Source organism: Euprymna scolopes, chromosome 29 (assembly GCF_053919585.1).
Source record: "Euprymna scolopes isolate OS-2025 chromosome 29, ASM5391958v1, whole genome shotgun sequence".
In the NCBI taxonomy this organism is placed as follows: Eukaryota; Metazoa; Mollusca; class Cephalopoda; order Sepiida; family Sepiolidae; genus Euprymna; species Euprymna scolopes.
Genome location: NC_136510.1, coordinates 43,393,315 through 43,406,074, shown reverse-complemented (window position 1 = coordinate 43,406,074; position 12,760 = coordinate 43,393,315).

Sequence of the window (12,760 nt, the reverse complement as noted above, 5' to 3'; positions counted from 1 at the left end):
GAAACAAGTTAGCGAAGTCAATCAACAAACTTAAAATATAACAATGTTAAGTAACAAAAGAAGGCCTATTATAGGCACCGCCAAAACGGTGGGGGGGGGGGCAGGTAAGTACTTTTTGACGGACCGTCTTTTTAAAAATCTCCCAAAAATCAGGTAATTATCCAATCAATACGAAATTTTCAGCGATTATTAAGAGAAGAATGAACTTTATTACAGTGCACTTATTTTTCATAAACAATATTTATATATATATGTTTTTGCTTACACCCCCCCTCTTGTTTTGAGGGGGTTCCAAATATGCTTAAAATAATCATCTGAAACTGAACAAAACATATTATGTTGTTGTAAGGGACGGGATTATAGATTAAAAAAATTTTTTTTTTTAAATCTTGTTTGCATACCTTATTTTGATGTCTGAATATCAAAACTTCGATTGTGTTTAATTATTCCGCTTTTGAGTTTTGAAGTGTGAAATTCGGTGAATATGTTAAGTAAAATAATTAATTTAAGTTAAGCGAAACAAAAAAAATTTTTTTTTAATGTTTATACGAAAAAAGCCATTTTAAAATCTTTGATAAATAAATTAACAATTTCTTTTTAGCGAGCCGAATAATGCATGACCATTATTAAACAGGGCATGCTTTGAAGAATCGATACAAAAAAAATAATTCAATAAATATTGTGCCCTTTGTGTTAAAAATATCATTATTTTTTTCGATCAAGTTGGAAACGTTTGCCGCCTTTCGACTACGGTGGACCAAACGTGCTGAAATAATTCTTTTTATTCTGCTTTAAATCCCCCCCTCCCCATTTTGGAGAGCCTGGCCCCCACACACATACACATTAAAAACCAAACTCATACAAATGGTCACCCATCTGGTACTGGCCAGCCTCAGCGTTAATAATACATTGAAATTTTCGTCACTGAAAAATAAGTTGTTTTTTTTTTGGCTTTTTGGTCTTCCGTAGTTTGCTTTTTATCAAGCACAAATGTAAACAGTAATCAAATCGACTCAAAGTAACTGGTTGCCTATATGAATAAGTGGAATTATTTGAAATCCAGGTACTTATATTATAATATTTTTGCATATTCTCATAGAAAATCACCCTAAATTTAGTTAGACAAGAAATAAACAAATTAATTCTTTCAAAAACTTTTTTTTTTAACTATTTATATACATTTTTTGTGCAAAACAAAAAACGCCAATTGTTAACTTTTGGGGAAAATTTAACATTTAAAATTTAATTAAAAATAGTAGAAAAAGTTTTACATTATTCTGTTTTCTATATGATAAAATTCAGGGTTTTATCTTTCTGGAAGTTACTCAGAAATAATGGATTTTAATAAATGTAATTTCGTTTTAAAAACAACTTGATTTTTCGGCCTATTAACTGAAAATTAACTGCAAACAATGTAGGTAAGATTTGGCAGACTGTCAGTACTTTATGAGGGCCATTCGAAAAAGAGCAATAAAACATTTTTAAAAAGAAAAAGGAAAACAGTTCGATTAATACTGAAACTGAACTTTATTCAATATAAAATATAAATATTATCTATGTAAAATTAAGTAATTTTAAAGCAATATACAATTTAATACTGATAAAACTGAATTATGAAGTTAGGAAACAAAGAATTTAAAAACATATTACACACCAACGATGAATAATTTTAAAAGTGAAAACCAATGATGAATAATTTTAAAAGTGAAAACCAATGATGAATAATTTTGAGAATAAAAACAAACGATAAAATACAAAAAATTGAAATCAAACAAATAATTTAAATATAAACAAATAAAAGTTACTAGTGCAGAAATATTTTTAAATTTAATTTAGAGAAAAATCATATGGGTTGAATGTTATATTTTGGGACTTTAGAGATTATTCGAGCTAATGTTCTCATCTTGTGTGTTTATTTCACAACGTTTTATCATCGAATCTTGACCTTTTTATTACATCCTCAGGGCGAAAATGATGTTCACATACCTAAAAACATAATTAAAGAAAACATTCATACCATAATGTAAATTATTGCTAAACAGTCAGTGGAGGAGAAATCCTTCATGACCGAGACAATTTTTATTTTATTTTTGTTTCTATCCAGAGTGCCACTTTTTGGGGAGCTAAATTTTCCCACATTAAAAACCGACCTTGTGTCTAACTGTGCCCTCGTGGGGAGGTAAGTAAATAAATTAAAAATAAATATTTTTGACAAATATTCCTATGTAAAAATTATTTGTTTATAATTCTAAAAAGAAACAATCAATTTTAATATATAACGCTCAGTCACGGCTAATTTCATTAATAGCCACGAGGTGAATAATTTTCAAACTGACTTTAGAAAAAAATATAGAACTTTCAAATATTTGGACATACTCAATGAAAGGTTTTATTTATTATTCAAAAAACATTTTGATAATTATTCTCATGTAAAAATTATTTGTTTATAATTTTAAAACCTAAAAAAAAATTAAATTAAATTTTCAACCTTCCTGATAGACTTTTTAGGCTCATAAGAAAATAAACAGTAAAATATATCAACATAATATTTGCTGTTTTAGCAATAAACAGTATTGTTTCTTTAATTTATATTAACAATGTTATCAAACGTTATGAAAGTACTTAAATACAGTTCTAATTAAATACACATTTAATTATTAACAAATAACATCACTTACTTTACTATATTTGGTTGTAATAAAATTTTCCCTTCTAATGGCACGTATCCAAATTGAGAAAGTTTAGGATAAGAAAATATATGTACTTTGGGGCCTTTTATATAATTTCCCCGGCAATTTGTCACAACACAAGAATACACCATGTTAGACAGCAAATTGAAAACTAGACAAAACTGCTGCTGATAGCCTGGATCATATCCCTACAAGTGAATCTGATAATGACGTCATGCTGTCATGTGCATCGGCCTTCTTTACTCTCGGTAGCCACGCTTTAGCCATCTTCCGGTCTAGATGAATAAGAAGGAAATAATCACAAAACTGAACATTAATTTATTACAGTCAGATTTCAAGGGAAGTAATTGCACTTTTAGTTCTTCATGAATTTACTCCTTTGATTAATAATTGATTGCTTTGATATAGTTTTCAAACAAAAATACTATAACTACTATATTATTTTTGTTTGAAAAAAAAAATTAGCACTTTATTTGAAGCTTCTTCTTTTAAATAGTAAAAAGAGTTAGGATGATAATAATAAATTAATTACAGTTATATCGTGTTACATACAGGGGGGGGTAAAACTGTGGCGCGTGTTGGAGGTACCTACTATAATAGTATTATATTTTTGCACAATTAGTGATATTTATCAGGATGTGTTTTTACAGGTTCTTCTTCTTCTTCTTCCTTTTTTTTTTGACGATTATTGAGACTTTCAGACTGTAATAACACTGCAAGTACACCGCCATTTTTTTTTTCATTCTAACTCGACAGATTTTATACTACTTTTATTTTAAATAGAAAAAAACAAACACTTTAAAAAAGTTAAAACACACGCGCGCGTGCACACACACACAAAGTGCTTATTTAGAATTTAGAATTACACTTAATTAAAAATATAAAAAATCTTTATGGTGTAGGTGTGCGTACTTATCATGAAACGAAGATGTCATATCCGAAAAATTACGTAAAGTAGCCAAGTAATTATTTTAACTAAGAAAATAAAAATTTAAAAATTTTTTTAAAGATTTTAATATTAAATGTATTCATTATAATTTGATGCCTTTGATCGCGATAGTTTGAATTGAGTAGTCTCCGTCTTATTTATTCAACATGGCCAACTAAAATCCTACGTCTCGTTTCATCAGAAAATCAGATTTTCTTAGTTTCAAAAAAATTACTTGATCAATTTACGTGATTTTTGGAATATGACACCTTCATTTTGTCAGGAGTACATATAAAATAAGAGATTTTCTGTATCTTTGTTGTTTCAATAAGTCTAATTCTAAATAAGTACCTCAAAAACTTATCCAGGTAAGTGGAAGACTGGAAGAGTAACTTATTTTACCTTTGGTAACATTATTTGTGGTGTATTTATTTGTCACCCCCTTTTTAGTTTTGTTGACTATTGTAATAAATGACTAAAATATGAAATATTATTGTAACAATTTTGCAATTTGAAGAATTACTATGAATTGAGCAGAATTGTATTATCTAATGCTGAGGCTGCTGAGTGCTGCTGAGCTCATTTCGATAACGTCATCCATTGGGTTTTCTATCGACTGATAAAATTAATAGTTCAAAATATCTTTTAAAGGAAGATAACTATTCGGTACAAAGAGTTATTTCCCTTTAAATAGAAAAAGATTTAAAAGTATTATAAGTAAGGCTAGGACAACAGTATATTCTTTTCATTGTTTTGACTCTCGAGTGTGTATCCGTTGATATCTTATATGCTTTTATATAGTGATGTGGTTCTCAGGTGATTAACTGTGTCTAACTGTGTCGGATATATACTCGAGAGTCAAAACAATGATAAGAATATTCTGTTGTCATAGCCCTAATTATAAGTGATTAACCGGCCTATCTTGGCATAATAGTTAGAATCTTTAGTTGAGTCATAACAACAGCCTAAAAAATTGGTACTTGATGCCTTCTTACTAAACACTCAGCATTATGAGGTGACAGTCAAAAGTAAGTAGAGTCATCCTAAAAAAGGATTTTAGGGTTTTGATGCTTTAGAGCACAACCTAAGATAATAAATAATTCAATACAAGCTTCTGAAATAACGAACACAACAACTTCATAAAATGTAACACATAAAAGGTTTATTAATGTGGACCGGGTGATATGTTCCTGGTCAAAAGCTGGACTCCGGCTACCTGGTGCTATCACGGTAGTAATTCCAGTGGAATCGTCAATACTGTTTGAAATAACACTGAGGTGGAAAGAACGAAGAAAAAGGGTCCGTTCCGTTTGATGTCGCTCTCAGTAAGGAAGAGTTCTTATTCTTCAAACTGGATGCTGGCCGAATTCCTTAGGGGATAAAAAGGATCAATGCGCCGTACCCCTGATTGGTCAGTATGTGCCCAAATAACACAGGGGAGAGGCATTGATTCGTTAAAAGAAAAAAGTCCCATTTGTTCCTGCTACATAACCCCCTGCTTAGGCTGAAAGCCGACAGAGAAAAAGTTAGCATAACAAATAGCAAAAAAAAAAAAAATATGTCATTTTATTGTATTTATTTTTACGAGAAAGGAAAAAAATGTTCTTACTTTTGTGTGAAAAGTTGGGGAATATTTGCAACTTTTAATAGAATATTCTTTTTTTCTTTTTTTTTTGGAAAGAAAGGAAAATAAGAAACAAATAACAGAAATACAAAGTTTTACACAGTCTCTTTAGCCAATGTACCCGCCGACGACTACGTGTAGTGGTGACATGATCGTCTTCATTTGGAGCATTTACTTCAGGTGTATGCATATTTTGATGCTGTGTGAAAGTAGGGGGAATGTGTGGCTCGTGTGTTTTTGTGTCAAGAAAGGCTTTTTTTACTCTATCAATAGAGACAGTTTCTCTTTTACCACTGATATCTAAGGTAAAAAGTTTATTGGCACGCGAAAGCACACAATAAGGGCCAGTATAAGGTAAAGTTAGGAGGGGCTTTCACAGCGTCCTTTCTAAGAAAAACATGAGTCCAAGACGAAATGTCCTTTGGGACCGAAGATCTAATGGTCTGTTCCCTAGTGTGCATCGGTGGGAGCTTAATAAAATAAGCTTGCAGTCTGTTGACATACAGAGCTGAATAGTTTGTTGTTAACTCTATCGGGCTCAACATTTGGCCTGGCAACGATAGAGGTACTCCATAGACAAGTTCAGCTGAAGAGTATCCCAGATTCTCTTTGATAGCAGCACCACAGCCAAGAAGGACAACCGGTACATATTCGCTCCATCGCTGTTGGTCAGGGTAAGCACATAATGCTGCTTTCAATTGGCAATGGAAGTGTTCAATCATCCCATTAGAAGCAGGGTGATAGATTGTAGTGCGAATACGTTGGATCCCTAGAATCCTGGAGAGTTCCTGCAAGAGGTGGGATTCAAACTGTACGCCACGATCAGTGGTGATGGTGGTGGGAACTACGTAATGCGATATCCAGCCTGATATAAAGGGTTGCGCTACGGACTCAGCCGAAATGTCTGTGAGGGGAATGGCTTCAGGCCACCGTGTGAAACGGTCTATACAGGACAGGAAATAAGTAAATCCTTGACTGACCAGCCAAGGTTCAACCAAGTCGATATACACATGGCTAAACCGAGCGTCTGGGATTGTGACTGTTCCAAGGGGTGCACAGATATGCTTGTGCACCTTTGACTTTTGGCAAGATACACAGGAACATGTCCAGGCAGTGATATTACGCCTCATATTTGGCCAAAAAAATTTAGCTGTAATCAGCTTCACTGTGGCTCTACATCTGGGGTGTGCCAGATTGTGTAGGGTGTCAAAAACAACTCTACGATGAGTCAATGGAACGAATGGTCGAGGTGAATCCGTTGAAGTGTCACAAATGATCAGCATGTCGGAGGTAGGCATGGGCAGGTAATCGAATTTGCAAGTTGCAAATTCAGGTGATGACGGATCCAATGTGTTCAGACTTGGCTGGTCTAAGGCCATCTGCTGCAAGTTGATATCCGATGGTGAGGACAGAGAATTAATGGGAAGGCGAGACAAAGCATCTGCCATAGCATTCTGCTCACCTGAGATGTGTAAGATATTGCTGGTAAATTGCGAAACAAAATCCAAGTGGCGCGTTTCGTGGGGATAATATTTGTCTGGCTTAGAACGCAGTGCATATATAAGCAGATGTTGATCAGTGTAGATCACAAATTGACAGCCCTCAAGTGGATGTTGGAAATGTTTCACTGTGAGGTACATTGCCAGGAGTTCACTTCAAATGTGCTGTAACGTTGTTCTGCCGGTTTCACCTGTCTTGAAAAGTATGCGAGAGGTTGTAACTGTTGTTGGTGCTGCTGTTGCAATATTGCACCTACAGCTGTGCCTGATGTGTCAACGACCAGAGAAAACTGGGCAACGGGTACAGGATGTGCAAGTAGAGATGTTGTCGCCAGTTTTGTTTTCACTTCATTAAAAGCTTTAAGCTGGATCTCATTAAGTGAGATTTGCTCATTTTTCTTCTTCCTATTACGTAACAGGTCGGAGAAAGGAGCTAGGAGATCCACGCAGTGTGGGATAAAGCATCTGTAATAGTTTAACAGACTAAGGAAGTGCCTTAGTTGGCGAAGTGAAGTGGGTGGTTGAAGGTCTTGCAGAGCCTTCACCTTTTCCAGTAACGGAGATATACCGTCTGGGCTGATAATGTGGTCCAGGAAAACTAGTGACGATGCACCGAAAACACATTTACCAGGGTTAATCCTCGCTTGGTATCGCTGAAACCGTTCGAATAGTAGACGGAGACGAGTGACATGTTCCTCAGGTGAGGCACATGCCACGAGAATGACGTCTATGTAGTTATAGATGAAGTCCAAGTCATGCACTACTTCGTCCATGAAGCGCTGAAATGTGCTAGCCGCATTTTGTAAACCAAAGGGCATGTTTAAAAATTCAAACGCTCCGAATGGTAAGCCTTAACTAGGTCTAGTTTGGAGAAAGTCTTACAACCACGCAGAGAGGAAGCAAAATCTTGTATGTGTGGGATTGGGTAACCATCATGGCATTGAGTTATCGGTAGTCTCCAGTCGGACGCCAAACTCTGTCTTTTTTCGGGACCATATGCAGAGGGGAAGCCCATGGACTGGACGAGGGGCATATTATTCCTAGCAGCATATGATTGAATTCTGCCTTCGCTGCCTTAAATTTATCAGCAGGGAGGCAGCAAGGGCATGAGAAAACAGGAGCACCTGTGGTCTCGATGTGGTGTTTTGTGGTGTGCGTGGGTTTGCTTACTACAAAATTTAAATTTGTTAACTCCAGGTAGGAGTGTAAGGTGTTCTGATATGGGTTATCTGAAGCAGCAATGAAGAATAGAGTGGGTGTTTGTTTTCACACCAGAGACAGAAAATTCTGTATTTGCATCTATCAGCCAATGTCTGCACATATGCACTATCAGGTTGGTGCAGGAAGTCCGCGCCTAATATAGGGTAGCATAAATCTGCTATAGTGAAAACCCATGTAAAGTCTCTCTGTAATTCTAAGTCCAGAGAATGAGAAATTTGACCATAAGTGGGGATGGGGGAGGTATTTACTGCTTGCAGTGTGATGGACGACACTGGAGGCTTCTCTGTGAGAAGTTTCGGTGGCCAGATACTGCAAGCAGCTCCGGTATCAACCAAACAACGTGCTTGGGATAGAGAGTCTGTAATAAAATAGGCACAGTGATTGTAAATATCCTGTGGATAGCCTGCCGTGCTCAGCTCCCCAGACCTTAGTTTCCCTGGTTCATGTACGAACAAGGTTTTTTGCATTTCCGCGCCTCAGCACCATAGCGACTATGATAAAAACATAGTCCTGGCGTGTTTGAACGGCGACGGTAGTGTGGAGAAGGTGAACAGCTTTTGTAGTGGCATCTGGGCGAAAGTGACCTACCCGCATTAAGCTTCATAACCTCTTTGGTGAGGCGCTCGATAGCATCGAGAATAGCCACAGATGTGGCGTCTCGACTTGAATCCCTAGCAGTCGCAGAATATATAGAGGCTGCGGCCTGTGGGTGAGGGATGGAGGCAGTAATAGGCCTCTTAGTGAAGTCTATCACTTTATCTGCCGATGCCACTATCTCATCAAGGGGATGCTTCTCTAGCATGGGTGCCAGTATCGCCTTAACTTGTGGAGGCAGCCTCGAAAAGAAAAGCTGCTTTATAAAGGCACTGTCAGCAGGGACGTTTTCTGCCAGGTCCCTCATTCTGTGGAGCAACTCGGTTGGCCTACGGTCCCCCAAAAGCTCGTCGTGCGCTAACGTCTGGAAACCGCCGACACAGATGTCCGGAGCAGAACCTCCCGCTTAATACTATCGTAGGTTGCATGCGGAGGGGTGTCAGTTATTAAATCTTTTACAACTGACGTTAACGACGCAGGGAATGTACTGAAGAGTATGTGGAGTTGTCATTGCTCCGAGATGTTATTCACTGAAAAATAGGATTCGAGTTGAGCAAAGCAAACTCGAACGTCGCCTGCGAAGGCAGGTAAAGTCATAGCCATTTTTTAATAGGGGAAGCGACAAAACAGACCAAAAGAAAAATCAATTATCCAAAATACAAACAGGACATTACCGAAGGACCACGTGAGGAAAAAAAAGGGGAAATATTTAACACGAGACAAAAATAGGGGAGAAAATACTTAAGAGAAAAAAAAGAAAATATTCCACAATAAAATAAAATAGAAAAATATTTTGTAAGGAAAGGCAGTGGTAAAAGAGTTAATATATGCGTGTATGGGTTTTTTCTTTCTTTTTGTGAGTGTGTATATATATAGATATATATATAGAGAGAGAGATTTTTTTTTTTTACGTAAAGCCTGAAGTTAAATAAATCTTTTTAAAGTGTACTTACGTTTTTTTTGGCCGAGAGATGAAGAGAAATGTTATATAGTCTGCTTCTTTTAGAGTTCAGAAATTTGAATCACGTGATTACGGTGTAAGACGAGAAAAATTAACACATCTTACAAGAACCACTTGTTATGGAGTCAACACAAAAACTCAAAATGTGAAAAAGGTGGCTGGTTAATTTTAATGCTTCTTTCTTTTGATCATAGTCGCTTTGATCCTCATCTGATTCCAATTGAAATGAATGGCTCTCATCTTGGAGAAGCATCATGTATTGACAAGCTTCTGGAACTGACTTTTACTCCTGATCTGAAATGGAACACATACATCAAATCTGTTGCCAAGATCGTTGGAAAAATGGTTGGATCATTTTACTGCTCCAGTAGTTATCTATATATCTATATATATAAGAGCCAGGTATGCCATAAAATGGAGTAATTTTGCCACATCTGGGAAGGAGCTGCTCGGCGCATCTTGTTTTGCCTTGGTAGATTTCCAAACCAACTATGAAACCTAGTAGGTGATGACCTTTTCTCTTTCCTGCAACCTCTTTCCCACAGAAGAAACGTTATGAACCTGTCTCTACTCTATCATTTTCATGGCAAGTGCTTATCTGAGCTTCAATCTATACTTCCCTGCCTATTACAATATGGTAGCCTACAAGTCCAATTTCTTGTTGAGTCATCCCCTTGTGACCTAACCAGCTATGATGGTCGAAAATTGACCCAGAAGGGTGTAAAGCTGAATTAAAGCTTTTTATTTATGTGACAATTCTCGGGGTATTGCCAGGCAAACCTGCTAATTGAAAAAAAAAAAAAAACAAACAAACGGTTTGAACGCTGATAAGAAATATATTTCTTTGTAAAGGAAAGAAAAATAATTTTGAAAACTTTAGCAATATTGTTTTTGAATGTGGTTGTTTTGAGTATTTAACCATGTTTTGTCTAGGAGTGTGACCTTAAAAATTTAAGACTGAGATTGGCTGGTGTGTGAGAAGTATTTGACGGAATTGTTTTTTGCTAACAGAAAATCACCTAATTAATATGTATAGGTGATGTGGCTAATTGTCCAATCAGGGCGAAGCAGAGTATGACATATTGGGTAGGTATTGGTTGGATAGAACACCTAGACCAGCCAGACCTTATCCAAACCTTCTATTTAAAAAGTACTGCAGAGCAAGGAAAAATCAGTTGAGTTATAAGTTGGGAGTTGTGTTTTGTTGATCACCGTTGTTGAGAGCCTGCGTTACTGTCTACTGCCCCCTCTACCACATAAAACACCCATACTCTCACCGACTGATAAGCAAGAAAGAATTGGCAATTGAAAAAAGAAGGCCCCGTTTGAATGATTATTGAGAGACTACCAGAACAAAAAAATATAAAATATCTTTTATTTTATTATTTTCCTATTGATAACTGTAAATAATTATCGTTTTCTTCTTTGTATTCAGAATTGTTAATAATTAATATTTACAATGAAAACCAAAACTTGAATCATAGTTTATTATTCAACATTGGTCAACTTGTGAATTAACTACACAGGCATAAAACCATATTGAAGTGATCTTTTTCAGCAAATAGCCAGCAAGAGAGAGGATCGCCGACCTACTGCATCCAGCATCTGGCCCGCAGCGTCATATCAACCCTGTCATCATAGAAGCAGCTGGGACTGTGCTGTTGGACTTCTGTGGGTGTTCAAACCGAACCACCTAGAACTACACTTGTAACTGATAGACTCCACGGTCTTCCTCGTATTATATCTTAGCAGAGGATAACCAGGCCCCTCACCATAAATAATCCAAACTCTATTCAATCTACACCATTAACGATTACTATATTACCACCTTAAATTCATTAACCCTTATCCTCGAGTGGCCTTTAGGCCTTGATACATGGTGACTCCCTTGTAAAAAAAAAAAAAGAAAAAATACATGCTCTTTGGCAGGACCTATGTGTGTAGTTTCTTCCCTTGACCTTGATTGATTAGAAGAACACAAAGCTTATTTAAAATGGAGGTTTTATTGGTATGAAAAAGATATTCATTTACTTAATATTACAGAGAGAGTCAAAAGATAGAAATATATTTAACCAAGAGAGAGTATGGCGTGACCACCTCAGGGAGTGGTGGAGCTCCTCATAGGGGGAGATTGAGACCCCCGAAACACTGAGTAAGGCCGGGAAATTATGCTGGTATTGTCTGTTAAGCATTATTGGGTGCCCAGGCAGCGGTGGGTAACTTAGCTGGAAGGATGAATTTATTGTGTTTTTGTAAAATAGACATATATTTTTCTTACTTGAGAAAAAATGAGAAGAGATGTCATTTTAAAGCTAGAACGAAATATAATTTTGTTCTTGACTTGGCGAAACCCAATTCAAGGACGTCTGTCTTTTTGAGTGCAAAGTTAGCTGGGGTTAAACTGTCAACCCTTGTGAGCGTGTGAATGGGAGGGAGTTGTGATCACAAGTTCTCAGACCGTGCAAGGCATCGGGACATCCTCGAAAGACGTGCTGATCAATGATTGGTTTAGCGGCGTACCCCAACCAACCCCTCTCTCGAAATATAAGCAAATTCCCATTCCAAAATTAGAAGATTGGAGCCAAATCTCGAGAGAGAGACCCCCCCTCCTCGTCCACTGTTGCAACCATCGAGAACGAAAAATAAGATTCCGGACTGTTTTTTTTGTGTAACGAGATCGAACTGAACAATTGTACATATGTAAGACACTTGTAAATTTTGTGAATTAATTTTAGTAGACTAAAAACCTCTGTGTTTCTCTTCTTTTGGCTTGCATGAGCAGCTAATTAATTTTCAGCAGAATCTGGCATCTTAAACCGACAATGAGGCCTGCGACGTGGAAGAATCTTGTGAAGAACTCCCAGAAGAAGGAAGATCATGACTATTGCAACTTCGACGGTGTCAGAGGCCATAAGAGAATATCTCCAGTAACATTTCATTAGAAGAGTCAGATATACAGATAGATAGAAAAACAGACATCAGTTATCTTCTCCTTAAAATATTGTTCCAATGAGTGGCCATGTCAAAATACAAACTGATCTGATTCAAAATCTCACCGTTGTTCATCACTTTCATGTGACACCATGTTTGTGGGATCTCATTCTAGGTCCCCCCCCCACCCCGTAAAACATTCATAACAAAATCTCGTCTAGTTATAACCACTGTCAATAGTTTTTCTCTCTCTCTCTCTCTCTCTCCCTCTCTCTCTACAAACCTACCTTAAACTAAACAAAATTTCCATGA